The sequence below is a fragment of the Doryrhamphus excisus genome, linkage group LG22, assembly GCF_037039965.1.
Source record: "Doryrhamphus excisus strain RoL-2023G ecotype Guam linkage group LG22, RoL_Dexc_Guam_v1.1, whole genome shotgun sequence".
Taxonomy (NCBI): Eukaryota; Metazoa; Chordata; class Actinopteri; order Syngnathiformes; family Syngnathidae; genus Doryrhamphus; species Doryrhamphus excisus.
The window spans coordinates 1485378-1500420 of record NC_136378.1 but is presented as its reverse complement, the minus strand read 5'-3'; the positions used below and the strand labels follow the sequence as shown (position 1 = coordinate 1500420).

The window sequence follows — 15043 nt, the reverse complement described above, 5'->3', positions numbered from 1 at the left end:
GTAACATAGCATACTACTTGTTTGGAATTGTATCGTCTACGTATCGTCTACGTCTTCCTTAACCACAGGCGTTACAATAAGTTGAGTATCAAAGGTTGCCATCCCTGTATTGATGTATTGCATCAATAAATGTAAATGCATTCAGTCATAAAAGTACACACTCTACACTGTATGTACACTCAAGTACGTGTAAAAGCTAACAAACACAAATTGTAAAAAGTTTGGGAAAAAATGAAAGAGCTTTCATGGAGTGCTAGCAGTAACGTGAACTATAATAAAATAATAAAGTATAAATAAACACTTTTCCAGCTGTCCTTATCGAAACATGTTGGTCCCATATGTCAACACTTGATGCTGCGTTAAGCGGGTGGCACAGTACCTCGGCGATGCGGCCCTCAGGCGGCTAAGCCATTAGTTTGCTGGCCCGAGCTGTTGGCTATTTTCCTCCAGTCGGCCCGCTGCAGATGATCACACGATATTAGACAATATTAACCACAAACTCAGCAGGTGGTTACCACAACAAAACCATCCAAGGGGGCCATCCAAATGCAACACTTTGATTGGAGTTTGCAAATATGGCCGCTTGGGTGGATTGCTTTTATTCAAATGAGTCGCCCGGTTGGATTTATCCATCCAACATGGCTGCTCCTTTAATTGGACTGCATTGAAAATGAAGTATGATGGATTAGATATATCGTAGAATTTATTGGAAAGTAATATGCATTTTGGGAACAACAAGGACGGTTTGACGGAAGGAAACCGATTCCGTGGGCTGACCTTATTAATCACTGAATAGGGACTAAACGTGATGGGGAGGGGGGGGGGGGGGTGGGGGGGCAGCACACAGCCACCCGACTTCCCATGTTATTCCCTTCAACAAGCCAATCAGTGGAAAGTGTCAGCGTACGAAGGCCACCAAAGCTAATCACGTACACCCTCCATCGACCTGATGATAATTTTACCGGTCACTTGGTCAATGATGCATTGTGTCCTCGCTGTGGGCACGAGTCCCTCGAGTGGAGCAGGTGACGATGATGAGCTTTCTTGACTTGATTCAGTTAACATAATTGGGTGTGTCGCCTCCATTAGCCGTGAGACGGTAGACCGGGCGATCGATACGTAGGTGCTGAATATTTTATTTCTAGTATTAGTCATTTTCATTACACCACCATGTGAAAAGCACAACTCATAAAATTGGCTATGATGGCCTAGTCTCACCCGAAGTCAGCTAGGGTAGGCTCCAGCATACCCTTGCCACCCTAGTGAGGATAAGGGGCATAGAAAATGGATGGATAATCGGGTAGACCAATGTTACTACATTGTCCAAACTTTTCCCAATTTTTTAATCCAAGCCTCGGAAGATAAGATGAGCTATCTTTTATATTTAAGGAAGATTCCGCATCTCAATATGAAAATAAGAAGAGAAGAAAATACCAGCACCACACGACCAGTACCTACCCCAGTCTAAATACACCTTGTATGACCTTCACAGAGATGGTTGCTCTAGTTTCTCCATCACCTACAGAAAGACCACTTTCCTTTGAGGCTGCAGAGAAAGTCAAACTAGTCCAGTGACCTCCGTGATTGAAGACTGAGCCGTATCAGGGGCTTCATGGCTGCAGAACCAATCAGTAAGCTGGAGCCAACTATCAATTACTCTCCTCGGTGGGCCAAGGAGAGCATCCAAGTGTCTCTGGCTGCTCTCTCAGCCAATCATCTGCCGTAATGGAGGATGATGTGTCAGAAAAACACCACAGACTGCATTTAGGGGATCATGGTTGAAAGTTCAAGACAACAGTCGGGGCTTAGACACTGGAATTTAGGGTCATTTGTTCCTTAGCATGAGATATACCGACGCCATGCCAATGTCCAAACCGTGTTTGTCGTTCACCGCATATTTTTCCAACAAAACTACCAAGCTCTCGCCCTCGGGAGACATCAATTTAACATCACCGGTTTTTATGGTAAAGCTCATAATCTGGATTTAACAGCGTTTATTCTGTTTGCGTTGGAAATAAGATGACAACAAGTCCACGAAATGTGGCTTCCTGGCAGGCCTTTCGCTCTCTAACACCGTGACCGACATTTGTTGACATTATAGTATCACTTTCTTGGTAATGGTAATGGTTGTATTTCATTCTACCCCTCCATCTGGTACTTTTACAATCAGTAACTGTTACATTTGTTCACTTCCTGCTTTCATAATATAGTTTAAGTTGTTGTTTTTTGTTTGTTTTTGTTCATTTTATTTTTTTAATTTTTTAATTTTATTTTTGTGACTATTTCTATTTTTATTTGTACTCCGGTTTCCTCCCACATTCCAAAAACATGCTATGTTAATTGGTAATGGTAATGGTAATGGTAATGGTAATGGTAATGGCAATGGTTTTATTTCATTTGAACATGCATCAGATTACAATTGAATGCATCCCATAATCAGTTCCCAGTTCCACATGTCCAAAAAGGAGTAGGAAGAAGCAAAGCTTATTAAATCCTACCCCTCCATCTGGTACTTTTGCAATCAGTAACTGTTACATTTGTTCACTTCCTGCTTTCCATAATATAGTTTAAGGTTTTTTTTGTTTTGTTTTGTTTTAATATTGATATGAGCATCCAATGACATAATGGGTACCATAGTAACTGTCACTATAGTGATTTATTGGGGATGTAGGACATACGGGTATTACATATCAAAATGGGTTTTAGGAGCGACTCTATGTATTTGTTGGGAAAATCAAAGGATAAATGTCCCAGGTAATGGTATTCCATAAATATAAATGTCGTCCAATGAGGTGCAGTGACTCCACATCGCCACTCCCGTATCCCATGTATCGCTCTTGGAACATGTTGACTCCGCCATGGCTTCAATACAGATACCCCTTCCATCCATCATGGTCTTGGGACAAGGGGATTATGTTTTTGCAGTGGTGAAAAATGAAATAGCTGCCCTTAGCGTCACAATCACAATGTGGGATTCAACCTTTTTTTTTTTTTTTTTTTAGCCCACGGGTTGAATATTTGATAAGGATCAAATAAATCAGCTGTCACTTTTTATCACCCGAGACAAGATTTCCTGCATCCCCAATAACATTTGCCTGCCGCCTATAGCAACACCGTGTGTGTGTGTGTGTGGGTGGGGGGGTGGGGGGGGTGCAAATCATCCCAGCCTCACCCGGTTACCGCCTGGAAAATCCATTGCACAAATTGAAAAAGGTCCAGAGACAATGAAGTGACGAGCTAGATTTTCGTTTCCCACTCCGCTGAACAAAGATGCCAAAGTGACCCAAGGCTGCAGTGACAGAAGTCGGCTCGCCGCCGCCGCCACCGTGATATATCGGTTACAAAGCCTACGCCGTGTTGGGTTGGCCCGAAAGGTCAGGGATGGGTGGAAAGACCACGGGAGACAAGACGGAAATAAAACAACTAGACTAAAAAAAAAGATGGAATCTGAGGTTTACAGTCGCTATTAAAATGTCTAAGACCTGCGTCTTACCAGGAAATACAGCCTTTCTAATCATACAGAGCCACTACGAATGACGACTGTATACCCGTATATACCTGTATATACCTGTATATACCCGTATATACCCGTATATATTTGTATAGATCTGTATATACCTGTACATCTGTATATACCTGAATGCATTTGTATATCTGTATATACCTGTATATTTGTATATACCCGTATATACCCGTATATACCCGTATATACCCATATATACCTGTATATACCCATATATACCTGTATATACCCGTATATACCCATATATATCCGTATATACCCGTATATACCTTGTATATACCCGTATATACCTGCCGTATATACCTGTATATAACTGCCGTATATACCCGTATATTTGTATATACCCGTATATACCCGTATATACCCATATATACCCGTATATACCCATATATACCCGTATATACCCATATATACCTGTATATACCCGTATATACCTGTATATACCCGTATATACCTGTATATACCCGTATATACCTTGTATATACCTGCCGTATATACCTGTATATAACTGCCGTATATACCTGTATATACCGTATATACTGTATATACCTGTATACACCTGTATATACCCGTATATACCTGTATATCTGTATGTACCCGTATATACCTGTATAAACCCGTATATACCTGTACATCTGTATATACCTGTATACATTTGTATATCTGTATATACCTGTATACCTGTATATATCTGTATATACCTGTATATCTGTATATACCTGTATACACCTCATATTGAAGCAGCGATACGCTTTATTCCTATCAAAACAAAGATAACGTTGCTGTTTTTAATTAATACGGTAAGAGAGGATCTCTTTTTCTGAACTGCTTCTAGTTTTCAGGCTATAGAAGTGAAGTATTTGATCAGATAACCAGCCATGATGATGAAGTACCGTTCTACTGCGCTCCAACCACAAGCGCATGGACGGCTAATGTTACTATTCCCCGTGAGTGCTGATAAAACGGGAGCGTTATTATTTCCGTGAAGGCAGACCTTTTGATAACGCTCCTTGGGTGGATTATGCAAGTGAGCCCCATGTTGTGGCCCCCGGAGTGAGTCTTTGTTTGTGTAGCTGCTCTTCAGGCCGGACGTGCATAATTACTTTTTTCACGCTTAGTCTGAGCTGACTTGCAATTTGAATGTGTGAAATTAGCATATAAAGCTTGCTTCCTAATGATGCCACTCCTCAGTCATGCATGTCAATCGCTTACTGCCTGCATATGGAGACATATGGAGACATATGGAGACATATGGAGACATATGGAGACATATGGAAACCATGATCTAACGGCTAAAGACATTTATGGGTCCAATATGAAGGTCCATATAAGTAAAAAGGCTTCCCAACACGGCACCCTCAACCTGCTATTATTATTATTATTATTATATTATTAATGACATGACATGAAATGCCATAAGCAGTATAAGTCGCACAAGGCCAAAAATGCACAATTAGGAAAAAAACTTATTATTAACTCATTATGTCATTGTATGGTCATATCACCTCGTACTTTGGTCCGTGAAAAATTAAAATAAAATAATTTTTTTTAATAAAAATAAAATAGAAATTAAAATTAATTAATTAAATTAAAAAACAAACTTAAATTAGATTAGGAAAGCAGGAAGTGAACAAATGTAACAGTTACTGATTGTAAAAGTACCAGATGGAAGGGTAGGATTTAATAAGCTTTGCTTCTTCCTACTCCTTTTGGACATGTGGAACTGGGAACTGATTATGGGATGCACTCAATTGGAATCTGATGCGAGCGACAAGATTAAAAAAAGGTTACAAGTTCAACACCGAGATGATAAGAAGAAGAGGAGAAATTGCCAACATGAGAAGCATCGAGCTGATGGTTGTCAAGATTTGCAGACTGGGGCTGAGCGTTGCCAGATTGGGGGGTGGGGGGGGGTGTTAACTGGAAGCCGAGTCTACTCTCTAGACAGTATAACCCCAAAGGACGGCAAGTAGGGTGTCGGACTGCGGCTTCATTGGGTGCGGCCCAATTCCAATCCCTTTGAAGCCTCCATTCCGTGCGGCAGGCCTGCAAGGTGCTCCGTCTAGTCAATGTTTAGGGCTGAGTGCTTTGGGAAGACTCTTAAAGGAGGGTGGCGGAGAAGAAAAGGACAAGTCTTCATCAGTATGACAAGAAGGCGTCCCCTGAGATGAAGACAATGACTAAGGACGTCTTCCAAAGTCAAACTCCACCCCCCCCATCATACAAAGTCTGCTCTTTGCTTGTTAAACAGTGAGAGTTGCTGATCTGGGCAGGGAAACCAGGAAGGGACCCGCATGCAAACGCTTCAGAGATTCAGCATTTTCTTCCTGGTCAGACTCCACCTTTGTCCGATAGCGCGTGTTGATGCTGGCAGCCAAACAGGAAGTGGCGGCCATTGGGCTCAGGTGCGGTGAGCAGATGCAATGGCAAACAAACCCCTGACGAAAACGACATTGGCATGATATCTATTTTATTGGCTGGATGGACACAAAATATATAAAAATAAAAATAAAAATAAAAATAAAAATAAAAATAAAAATAAAAATAAAAATAAAAATAAAAATAAAAACGGTCAAAGCCAACGCTCCGTCTCGACATTTGAGTAGCAAATGAAAGAAGTCACCAGCTAACTGTTTGCTACTAGCATGACTGATGGCTTTTCCCAACGACTCCACTTTCCCTTTCATAGCTTTTCTGAATTATTGAAATTGTATTATGCATGATGGTAGACTAATGAACTTGGGGGAGGTCCTACTGAGATGGAAAATGGCCATTTTTCCTTCTCTTGTCCTCTCCTAGTCGGGCAACCGTATTCGAATGTCCCCGCATCTTCCATTACCACTTCAAAGCTACTATAAACTAAACTAAACTAAACTAAACTAAACTAAAACTAAAACTTAAACTAAACTAAACTAAAATAAACTAAACTAAAATAAACTAAACTAAAATAGTATTAGTAATGGCGGATCTCTTGCTCAAGGTAGTTTTAGACTCATGCAGAAGCAACAATGGTGCCGCCAAGACCGAACCAAACGCTTCCTGGCGTTGGCATAATGATCTTTATCACGTATGCACAGAGTCATCAAATATGAGAGGGAAATTGTGGCGGCGCTGAACAAACAAAGCCAGAGTGTATTCATATCAAAACATGTTTGCGGATGATAAAGGAGCCTAATGAGAGGCGGATGGAGAAAATGAGGAAGAGGAGGAGGACCAACATGCTATACGTGTAGTTAGCCTGTGGAAAGAACACATGCATTTTTTTTTTTTTTTACAAAAAAAATCTCTGACAAATTTCATATAATAGGACAAAAGCAGGCTAATACTAGCTTACTACGACTAGTAGTAGTAGTAGTAATAATCAGAGGAAAATAATGATGATAGTAATAATAATAATATAATAATAATAGTAATATATAATATAATAATATAAGAGTTCTCCTCCTATTTTGTGTGGAAGTGGTAACTTTTTGGCTTCTTATTTTGTCTTTCCCCACCCTCGGCCATCTCTGTGTGGAGTTTGCATGTTCTCCCCGTGCATGCGCGGGTTTTCTCCAGGTACTCCGGTTTTCCTCCCACATTCCAAAAAACATGCTAGGTTAATTAGCCACTCCAAATTGTCCATAGGTATGAATGTGAGTGTGAATGGTTGTTTGTCTATATGTGCCCTGTGATTGGCTGGCCACCAGTCCAGGGTGTACCCCGCCTCTCGCCTGAAGAAGACAGCTGGGATAGGCTCCAGCACCCCAAGCGACCTTGGTGAGGATAAGCGGTATAAAATGAATGAATTGTGTGTACTTGTGTACATTTAAAACAAATGAGTATTTCTACTAAATTTATCCAAAAGTGGGAATCCCGGTTCTTGTTCCTTATTTGGTTTTTGGATTTTTTTGGAATGTCTACTACATTCATTCATTTCCTGCGCATCTCCAGGGGGCTAAAAGTGCATGTATGATGAACAAAGCGGCACCGAGGTCATGCAACTACTGAAGAAGTATTGCTTAGCTATCAGCAGAGTAGACTAATGAAGTGAAGTGTAATTACTTTATTGGTGACATATCACATGATCATGAACTGTGTGTGTAACCTCTAAAGTTGTACAATTATGGTCTTTGATGGATCTGGCATTATAATAACGTTGCTGCAAATAATTACAGAGGCCATTGACTTCCAACTTTCCAAGTGCTTGATGTAAATTTGGAGTAGTTTTTCCCCTCCTCTAATTACACCCGAATGTCACCTCCAGTGACGTGCGCAACTGCTGCCATGATGGAGATGAGCCAATCTCGTAAACGGTTAGCGGTGCCACTCCAGATTGTCGGGCCAATTTAAAAAAAATTGCATAAATCAAACATCCCATCATCACAGGACACAACGGCCACGACCATCTGCTGGAAGCAGACGCAAAATGAAGCATTCGCAAACGTCTTTGCTGGCCGTTGACTTACATTTGGATGTCACATGATGCTATTGTCGTGTACTGATGCGGGAAATAAAGACAAGCAGCAAACACAGCCTGGAGAGGATGATAACAGCAAGGTTTGACGCGCATGAGTGACAGGTGCAGCCTTGTTTCAACATCAACTTCAAAATATCAAATTTAAAGCAGGTACTTGTTAGTCGTGGTACCTTAGACTCGGAAATAGAAGGACTGGTTACTTCTTTCCTACTTCCATCGTACGCCCGGATTTGTCGTTTTTCAGGTGGATCACATGCCTGGTAAAAAAAAAAAAAAAAATCGCCACTGGAATCAATTTGTTTTCCTTCTGTGATTATGAGAAGTAGTCTTTTAAAATATCAATAAAACAGTCTTCTTGTGCCCTTTCATTTCCTGTCCTGTCTGACCTTCACAAAATGCAAACACCCCCTTAGGAGATGTTTAAATCTATCATGTAAATGCCAGAGCTTGGTGCTTGATTTTGGATGTGCGAGTCCCTCATTGTCACCACGTCCCATAAAGATACACACACAACAAATCAGTGAAAACGATAACAATTTGGTCTTGAGTCCAAATTGAGTCTATGTACAGCAGGGGTCTCAAACATGCGGCCCGCGGGCCAGATGTGGCCCGCAGGACACTAGTTTGAGGCCCCCGCCTTGATATGAAAGTTTAATGTTAGTTTGATATGGATGCTGTATGGTATCATGTACCCAGAAAAAATTATTACGTTTGATTCATGTTCATGTTAAAGGTTAAATAACTGTTAATAGTTATCCTCCCTATCCGTGTGGAAGTGGTAAGTTTTTGGCTATTTAGGTTTAAAGGAAATAACTTGAAGGCTACAGTTTAGGTCGCTAGCTCTCTAGTTTGCGAGTTAGCATGTGTCTCAAGACCCTGCAGTTGCGCAATATGTTGTAAATAAAAAGAGTATAAATGTGACTATAGTCGTGTTTTGTCATGTCTACAGGGCTCTAATAATGCTTTGTTCATTTTAATCTGAAAAAATCATTTGTCTACCCACCAACTATATTTGGTTTCTTAAGTTTTTATTATTAGACGTTTTATTATTATTATTATATTTATTTATTACTGATTGATTTTCTTTATTCTTGATTTGTTTATGTATTTTTCATCTTATTTTGTGTAGAAAAATAAAAATTAAGATATTTGAGAACAGTGGAATGTTTTATCAGAGTTTTTATTGTAGAAAATTGGAACCAAAGCAAAGTTTTTTAATTTTTTGTTTTTAATAAATGCATTTTTTTTTTAACCTGATGTGGCCCAGTCTCACCCAGACCCTAGCTCCAGTGGCCCCCCAAGTAAATTGAGTTTGAGACCCCTAATGTACAATATAGCTGGTTTATATTTGGCTCATCATTTACATGTTGACAATACATACGGTATTTCCCTCAGGAATACAAACACCAATGCAATCTGTCATCTTAACCTCCCACTGTGCCACCGTACTGCGGAGACGACATGAATGTCAACCCTCATTGATTGTTCCATCCAACCTGACCAAATACTTCATCTCCACACCGAGGATGTGGTACTCCATCCGGACAAGTCATGCGTGCAATTCCCACAGCTAATCTAAGTGGTTCTACCAAAGGGCAACGCTGGTGGGGTTCAATACAAGTCCAATTAACAGGCTAAAGGCCGCCGTTTATTTATTCTTTCACTGCAAAGAAAACAAAACTAGATTCACTTGTTGCCGCTTGTCCGTCTTTGGGGAGCATGTGACCTCGACGAGTACTGTTTTCAACATTTGCACCTAGCGATATGATGCTATTATCGAGATAGAGTCAGACACTTTTACAATATCGATTGTACAAATGACATAATGGGTACTATGGTACATGGTACTATGGTCACATCACCTCGTACTTTGGTATGAGGTACATTATTAAAAAAAAAAAACACAAAAAAACCTTAAACTGTATTATGGAAAGCAGGAAGTGGACAAATGTAACAGTTACTGATTGTAAAAGTACCAGATGGAGGGGTAGGATTTAATAAGCTTTGCTTCTTCCTACTCCTTTTGGACATGTGGAACTGGGAACTGATTATGGGATGCATTCAATTGGAATCTGATGCATGTTCAAATGAATTTAAACCATTACCATTACCATTACCATTACCATTACCAATTAACATAGCATGTTTTTGGAATGTGGGAGGAAACCGGAGTACAAATAAAAATAAATAAAAATTGTTGTAAAAATAAAATTAAAAATAAAATAAAACAATTAAACAATTAAAAAAATAAAAAATTAAAAAGTTATAAATTTAAAAAAAAGAACAAAAACAAACAAAAAAAAACAACTTAAACTATATTATGAAAGCAGGAAGTGATCAAATGTAACAGTTACTGATTGTAAAAGTACCAAATGGAGGGGTAGGATTTAATAAGCTTTGCTTCTTCCTACTCCTTTTGGACATGTGGAACTGGGAACTGATTATGGGATGCATTCAATTGTAATCTGATGCATGTTCAAATGAAATAAAACCATTACCATTACCATTACCATTACCAATATGTGCAACTAACCCATGTCACCTGGGTCTCACTACTGTACAGTAGTTACTAAGAAGAACTAACCAGGAAGTAATGACTAAGGCATATACAGTACATTTCGAGACAAGGTAAAGTAAAAAGGGAAAGGCAGAGGTCAGTTTTATTTGACTTTGAAACATTTCCTCTCCCGTCTCATCAGTTTTCTTGTTAAGTCTAAACCACTTGTCCCCGTTGCTTTTAACGGCATCGAGCAGCCGCGTTATTTTATTATAACTAAAGCGTCCCGGAATTGAAGGACGCTGCCATATTGGGATTTTGAGAAGTGCTGGCTGGGTCTTATACAAACCTTGTCACCCGGGGTATCTGATGACTATCTAATCCAAGGGTAATTGCTTTCAAAGTGTCCTGCCTCGCTGTCCTCCCCTTCATAAATAAGACACCGCGCGCGCGCACACACACACACACACACACACACACACACACACGGAGTGTTTGTTCCCATATGAGCCGTCAACAACTGCCAAGCATCTCAACACCAAAACACTTCATTTCCATTTTTTACGCTACTTATCCTGTTAAGGGACACGGCAGGGCTGGAGCCTATCCCAGCTGACTACACCCTGGACTGTCAGTCACATAGCCGTGTTTGAGACCCCTGTTCTAGATGTAGCCTAGCACACCAAAGATGATCCTTGATCATGATCAGAGAAGATACTAAGTGTCCCGTTCTGTTTGCATCCCATTGGGCGTTCTTGAGGGAACCCAACATCGGTGGCGTTAACAAAGCTACGTATATGTTAGATGACGCGGACGCAGCTCTGGACGGAGGAGTAATTAATGAGCCCAGTGTGCATCAAGGAGGAGGCGCTGACGAGGGATGAGAAGAAGCGGGGCGCAAATGAGAACGCTGTGTTTAATTAGACCCATACAGAGGAGCGGATCTCCTGTGGGACTGGACAGTCCTTCATGAACTCTTACACCAATTAGCCATAACATGAAAGTTGGACGTGCACGTCGAGACAAGCCGGTGTGGGAACGAAGACGGTATTCTTTGGAACTGGAAGTGAAAGTGAAGTATATCTGGAATTATTATTATTATTATTATGACTGCACGCAGCCCGGATACGTGTCAGTAATAAGCTGAAGGTCCATCTGGTGGACAGAAGGAGGCGTACACGAGGCCAAAGGACCATCACCTCCTGATTCAAGGTGTCATGGAGCTTTTTGAGAAGGTGTGACTGAAGCAAAGCTGTGATATGGACTGTGTCCATCTATTGCACCAGCAGCGTGTCTCACTTTTCATAAAAAAAAAAAAAAATCCATCCCTCATATCTGGCGGCACCGCGTCGCTGTAGATGGGATCCCTGCTGGTCTAATGGTACGCTCGGGCCTCTCGGGGCACAGAACATGGGTTCCATTTCTGGCCGGGGTTGCGTCAGGAAGGACATCTGGGGCATAAACTAAGATGAAACTAATCATCGACTCACACGGGAAAGCTGAACGTGTGTGTGTGTGGGGGGGGAGGGGGGGTCCAATGCAAGAAGGGTGTCAAAAATTAGAGACGGTCAGATAGGCATGAACCTACATTAGAGTACTTTCCCCCTTTCATGAACCTGCATAAGGTCAAAATATTCCCAACACATTACTAATATTAGCAACACATGACTTTGTACTTACTTTATACTCTTTATACTTAAAATAAACACAAAAATAACCAATTTATTCATTTTCTACCGCTTATAGCTGGAGCCTATCCCAGCTGCCTTCGGGCGAGAGGCGGGGCACACCCTGGACTGGTGGCCAGCCAATCACAGGGCACATATAGACAAACAACCATTCACACTCACATTCATACCTATAAACAATTTGGAGTCGCTAATTAACCTAGCATGTTTTTGGAATGTGGGAGGAAACCGGAGTACCCGGAGAAAACCCACGCATGCACGGGGAGAACATGCAAACTCCACACAGAGATGGCCGAGTGTGGGGAAAGACAAAATGAGAAGCCAAAAAGTTACCACTTCCACACAAAATAGGAGGAGAACTCATTCATTCATTTTCTACCGCTTATCCTCACGAGGGTCGCGGGGGGCCAACCCTAACTCCACACAGAGATGTGTGATAAAATAAGATAAAATAAGAAGCCTAAAAGTTACCACTTCCACACAAAATAGGAGGAGAACTCATTCATTCATTTTCTACTGTGGGGGTTGTGGGGGTGCTGGAGCCTATCCCAGCCATCTTCGGCCGAGAGGCGGGGTCCACCCTGGACTGGTGGCCAACCAATCACAGGGCACATATAGACAAACAACCATTCACACTCACATTCATATCTATGAACAATTTGGAGTGGCTAATTAACCTAGCATGTTTTTTTGGAATGTGGGAGGAAACCGGAGTACCCGGAGAAAACCCACGCATGCACGGGGAGAACATGCAAACTCCACACAGAGATGGCCGAGGGTGGGGAAAGACAAAATAAGAAGCAAAAAATTACCACTTCCACACAAAATAGGAGAAGAACTCATTCATTCATTTTCGACCGCTTATCCTCACGAGGGTCGCGGGGGGTGCTGGAGCCTATCCCAGCTGTCTTCGGGGCCTCAAACTAGTGTCCTGCGGGCCACGTTTGGCCCATGGGCCGCGTGTTTGAAACCCCTGCTGTCGAGGTTCATGTTGTCACAAATTTCACCCTTTTGTGTGCAACCTCAACTCATCAAATATCGACAGTATGTGCGAAAAAAACAAAGAACGTGATAAATGCCAGAGTTATAGTTGCAATAATAAATTGGTTATAATTATAGTCATGGTAATAATTATTATTAATGTTATTATGAGACGTTAATAAAATAATAATAAGTAGAGGGAAGTGTCTTCCAGCTCGGTACTCACATTACTTTTTTTTGTGAGCTGATGCAACAGATTGGTATCACAGTCCATCGCCGGGGGAGACGGTGACCACCCTGCGTGACTGATAACACGTTGTTAACAACAACACGCACACACACACACGCACACACACACACGCGTGTGCACCACAAGTTTCTGAGGACTTGCCCTTTGGCAAAAAAAAAAAAAAAGTAGACTAGCAGAGCAAGCGTACTGCAACACTGGAAAGCAACATGAAGCCAATTCCCAATGGAGGGGGCACGGAGGGCAGTTACCGTGGCAACCGGCTCCCTTGTGACAACTGACTAATCAGTGGGCGGACGGAGAAGTACCGGGTGATTCCTTCAAGATGTATTCTTCAACGGCTCGTTACAACTCTCCTACATAAACACGTCAAATGTGATTGGTCACCTCAACAGGAAGTCACATGACAGGTCACGTGTGAACAAATAAACGTCTCCATTTGGCACAGTGTGTGTCGGAGAAGATGACTGGCATGGATGCTTTCACTCACCTCTGTCTCCATGGTCTGAGGAACGCCGTGCAGCCTTGGAGAAGCTTCCATCCATCCTGGGTCGGGGCTTGGGGGCGCCAGCCCAGCTCCTCCTGGCGGATCCCGAGGTGCTCCCAGGCCAGTTGAGGGACATAGTATCTCCAACGTGTCCTGGGTGTTCCCGGAGGCCTCCTAGCAGTCGGACGTGACTTGAACGCCTCCCTGGGGATGATGCCCGAACTCAAGCCACCTCATCTGGCTCCATCAATGCGGAGTTCGGCCATCTTGTCCTTTTCGGCCGCCACCCAAAGCTCCTGATGACCACGACGTGAGGGTAGCAACCAAGATTGAGAGGAAGTTGGGAGCTTCGCCTTTCAGTTCAGCTTCTTCTTCGCCATAACGGCCCCATGCAGAGCCTGCAGATTTAACGATTATGAGTTTAACGATATTACATGGACATCATATTTGGATATTTATGGCGATATTATCATAACAACATTGAAGTGGGTTCAAATACGTTGACATTGAAATGAGCAGTCTGTTTCTTTAATATTTGTTGGATAATATTTCTGTAGCCTCGCAGCCTCTCTCCATTTCCTCTTCTGAGCGGCGGTCTTTGTGTCTGGGCGACAGTCACATGACGCCAGGCCGGCGTCTGATATCTGATGGCTAATTTGGTGCCACAGAGCACACACGCACACGCACACGTTGCCCCAGCTGATATACAATATGGCCGTCACAAAGGGGTGAGCACTCAAGATGATAACAAGCAGCATCGCTCTGGAAGTGGCCAGCATTTTAACCTTTGACCCTTTGCAGCCAATCTAGCTGTGAATATGAGCTTGACCTTTCAACGCGGCACCATAATCCTTCGGGATCTGCGTGAATCCTGTTTTTTTGGGAAAAATAATCCCTGAACGTCTAATGGTTTGAAAATATGCATCCAGGAGGATGTCGCCGTGGACCTTTGCCAAGGTTTTTCACCTTTGACCTTTCTGCTCAGAAGCCTCAGTAATCATCTGAATCATCAAAAATGGCATAAAATTCAAAAAATTTTAGGGCGTCAATTTTTGACAAAAAACATAAGGGTATGTCGTTTTTTCCATTTTTTTTCAACTTGCTTCCAATGTACTTTTCTGCTCCAAAAAAACAGGGGAAACCTCACACACACTCAACAGG

At 41.9% G+C, this 15043-nt stretch overlaps 1 protein-coding gene across 1 annotated transcript in view; it reads right to left on the bottom strand.

The window, feature by feature from the left end:
* trpc7b (transient receptor potential cation channel, subfamily C, member 7b) overlaps nt 1-14022 on the bottom strand; it is a 61907-nt gene extending 47885 nt beyond the window's left edge. Inside the window, exon 1 of the mRNA XM_078788265.1 lies at nt 13886-14022. The gene's annotated coding sequence lies outside the window, so the exon portion shown is untranslated. The remainder of the gene's footprint in view (nt 1-13885) is intronic.
* Nucleotides 14023-15043: the final 1021 nt, after the last annotated feature.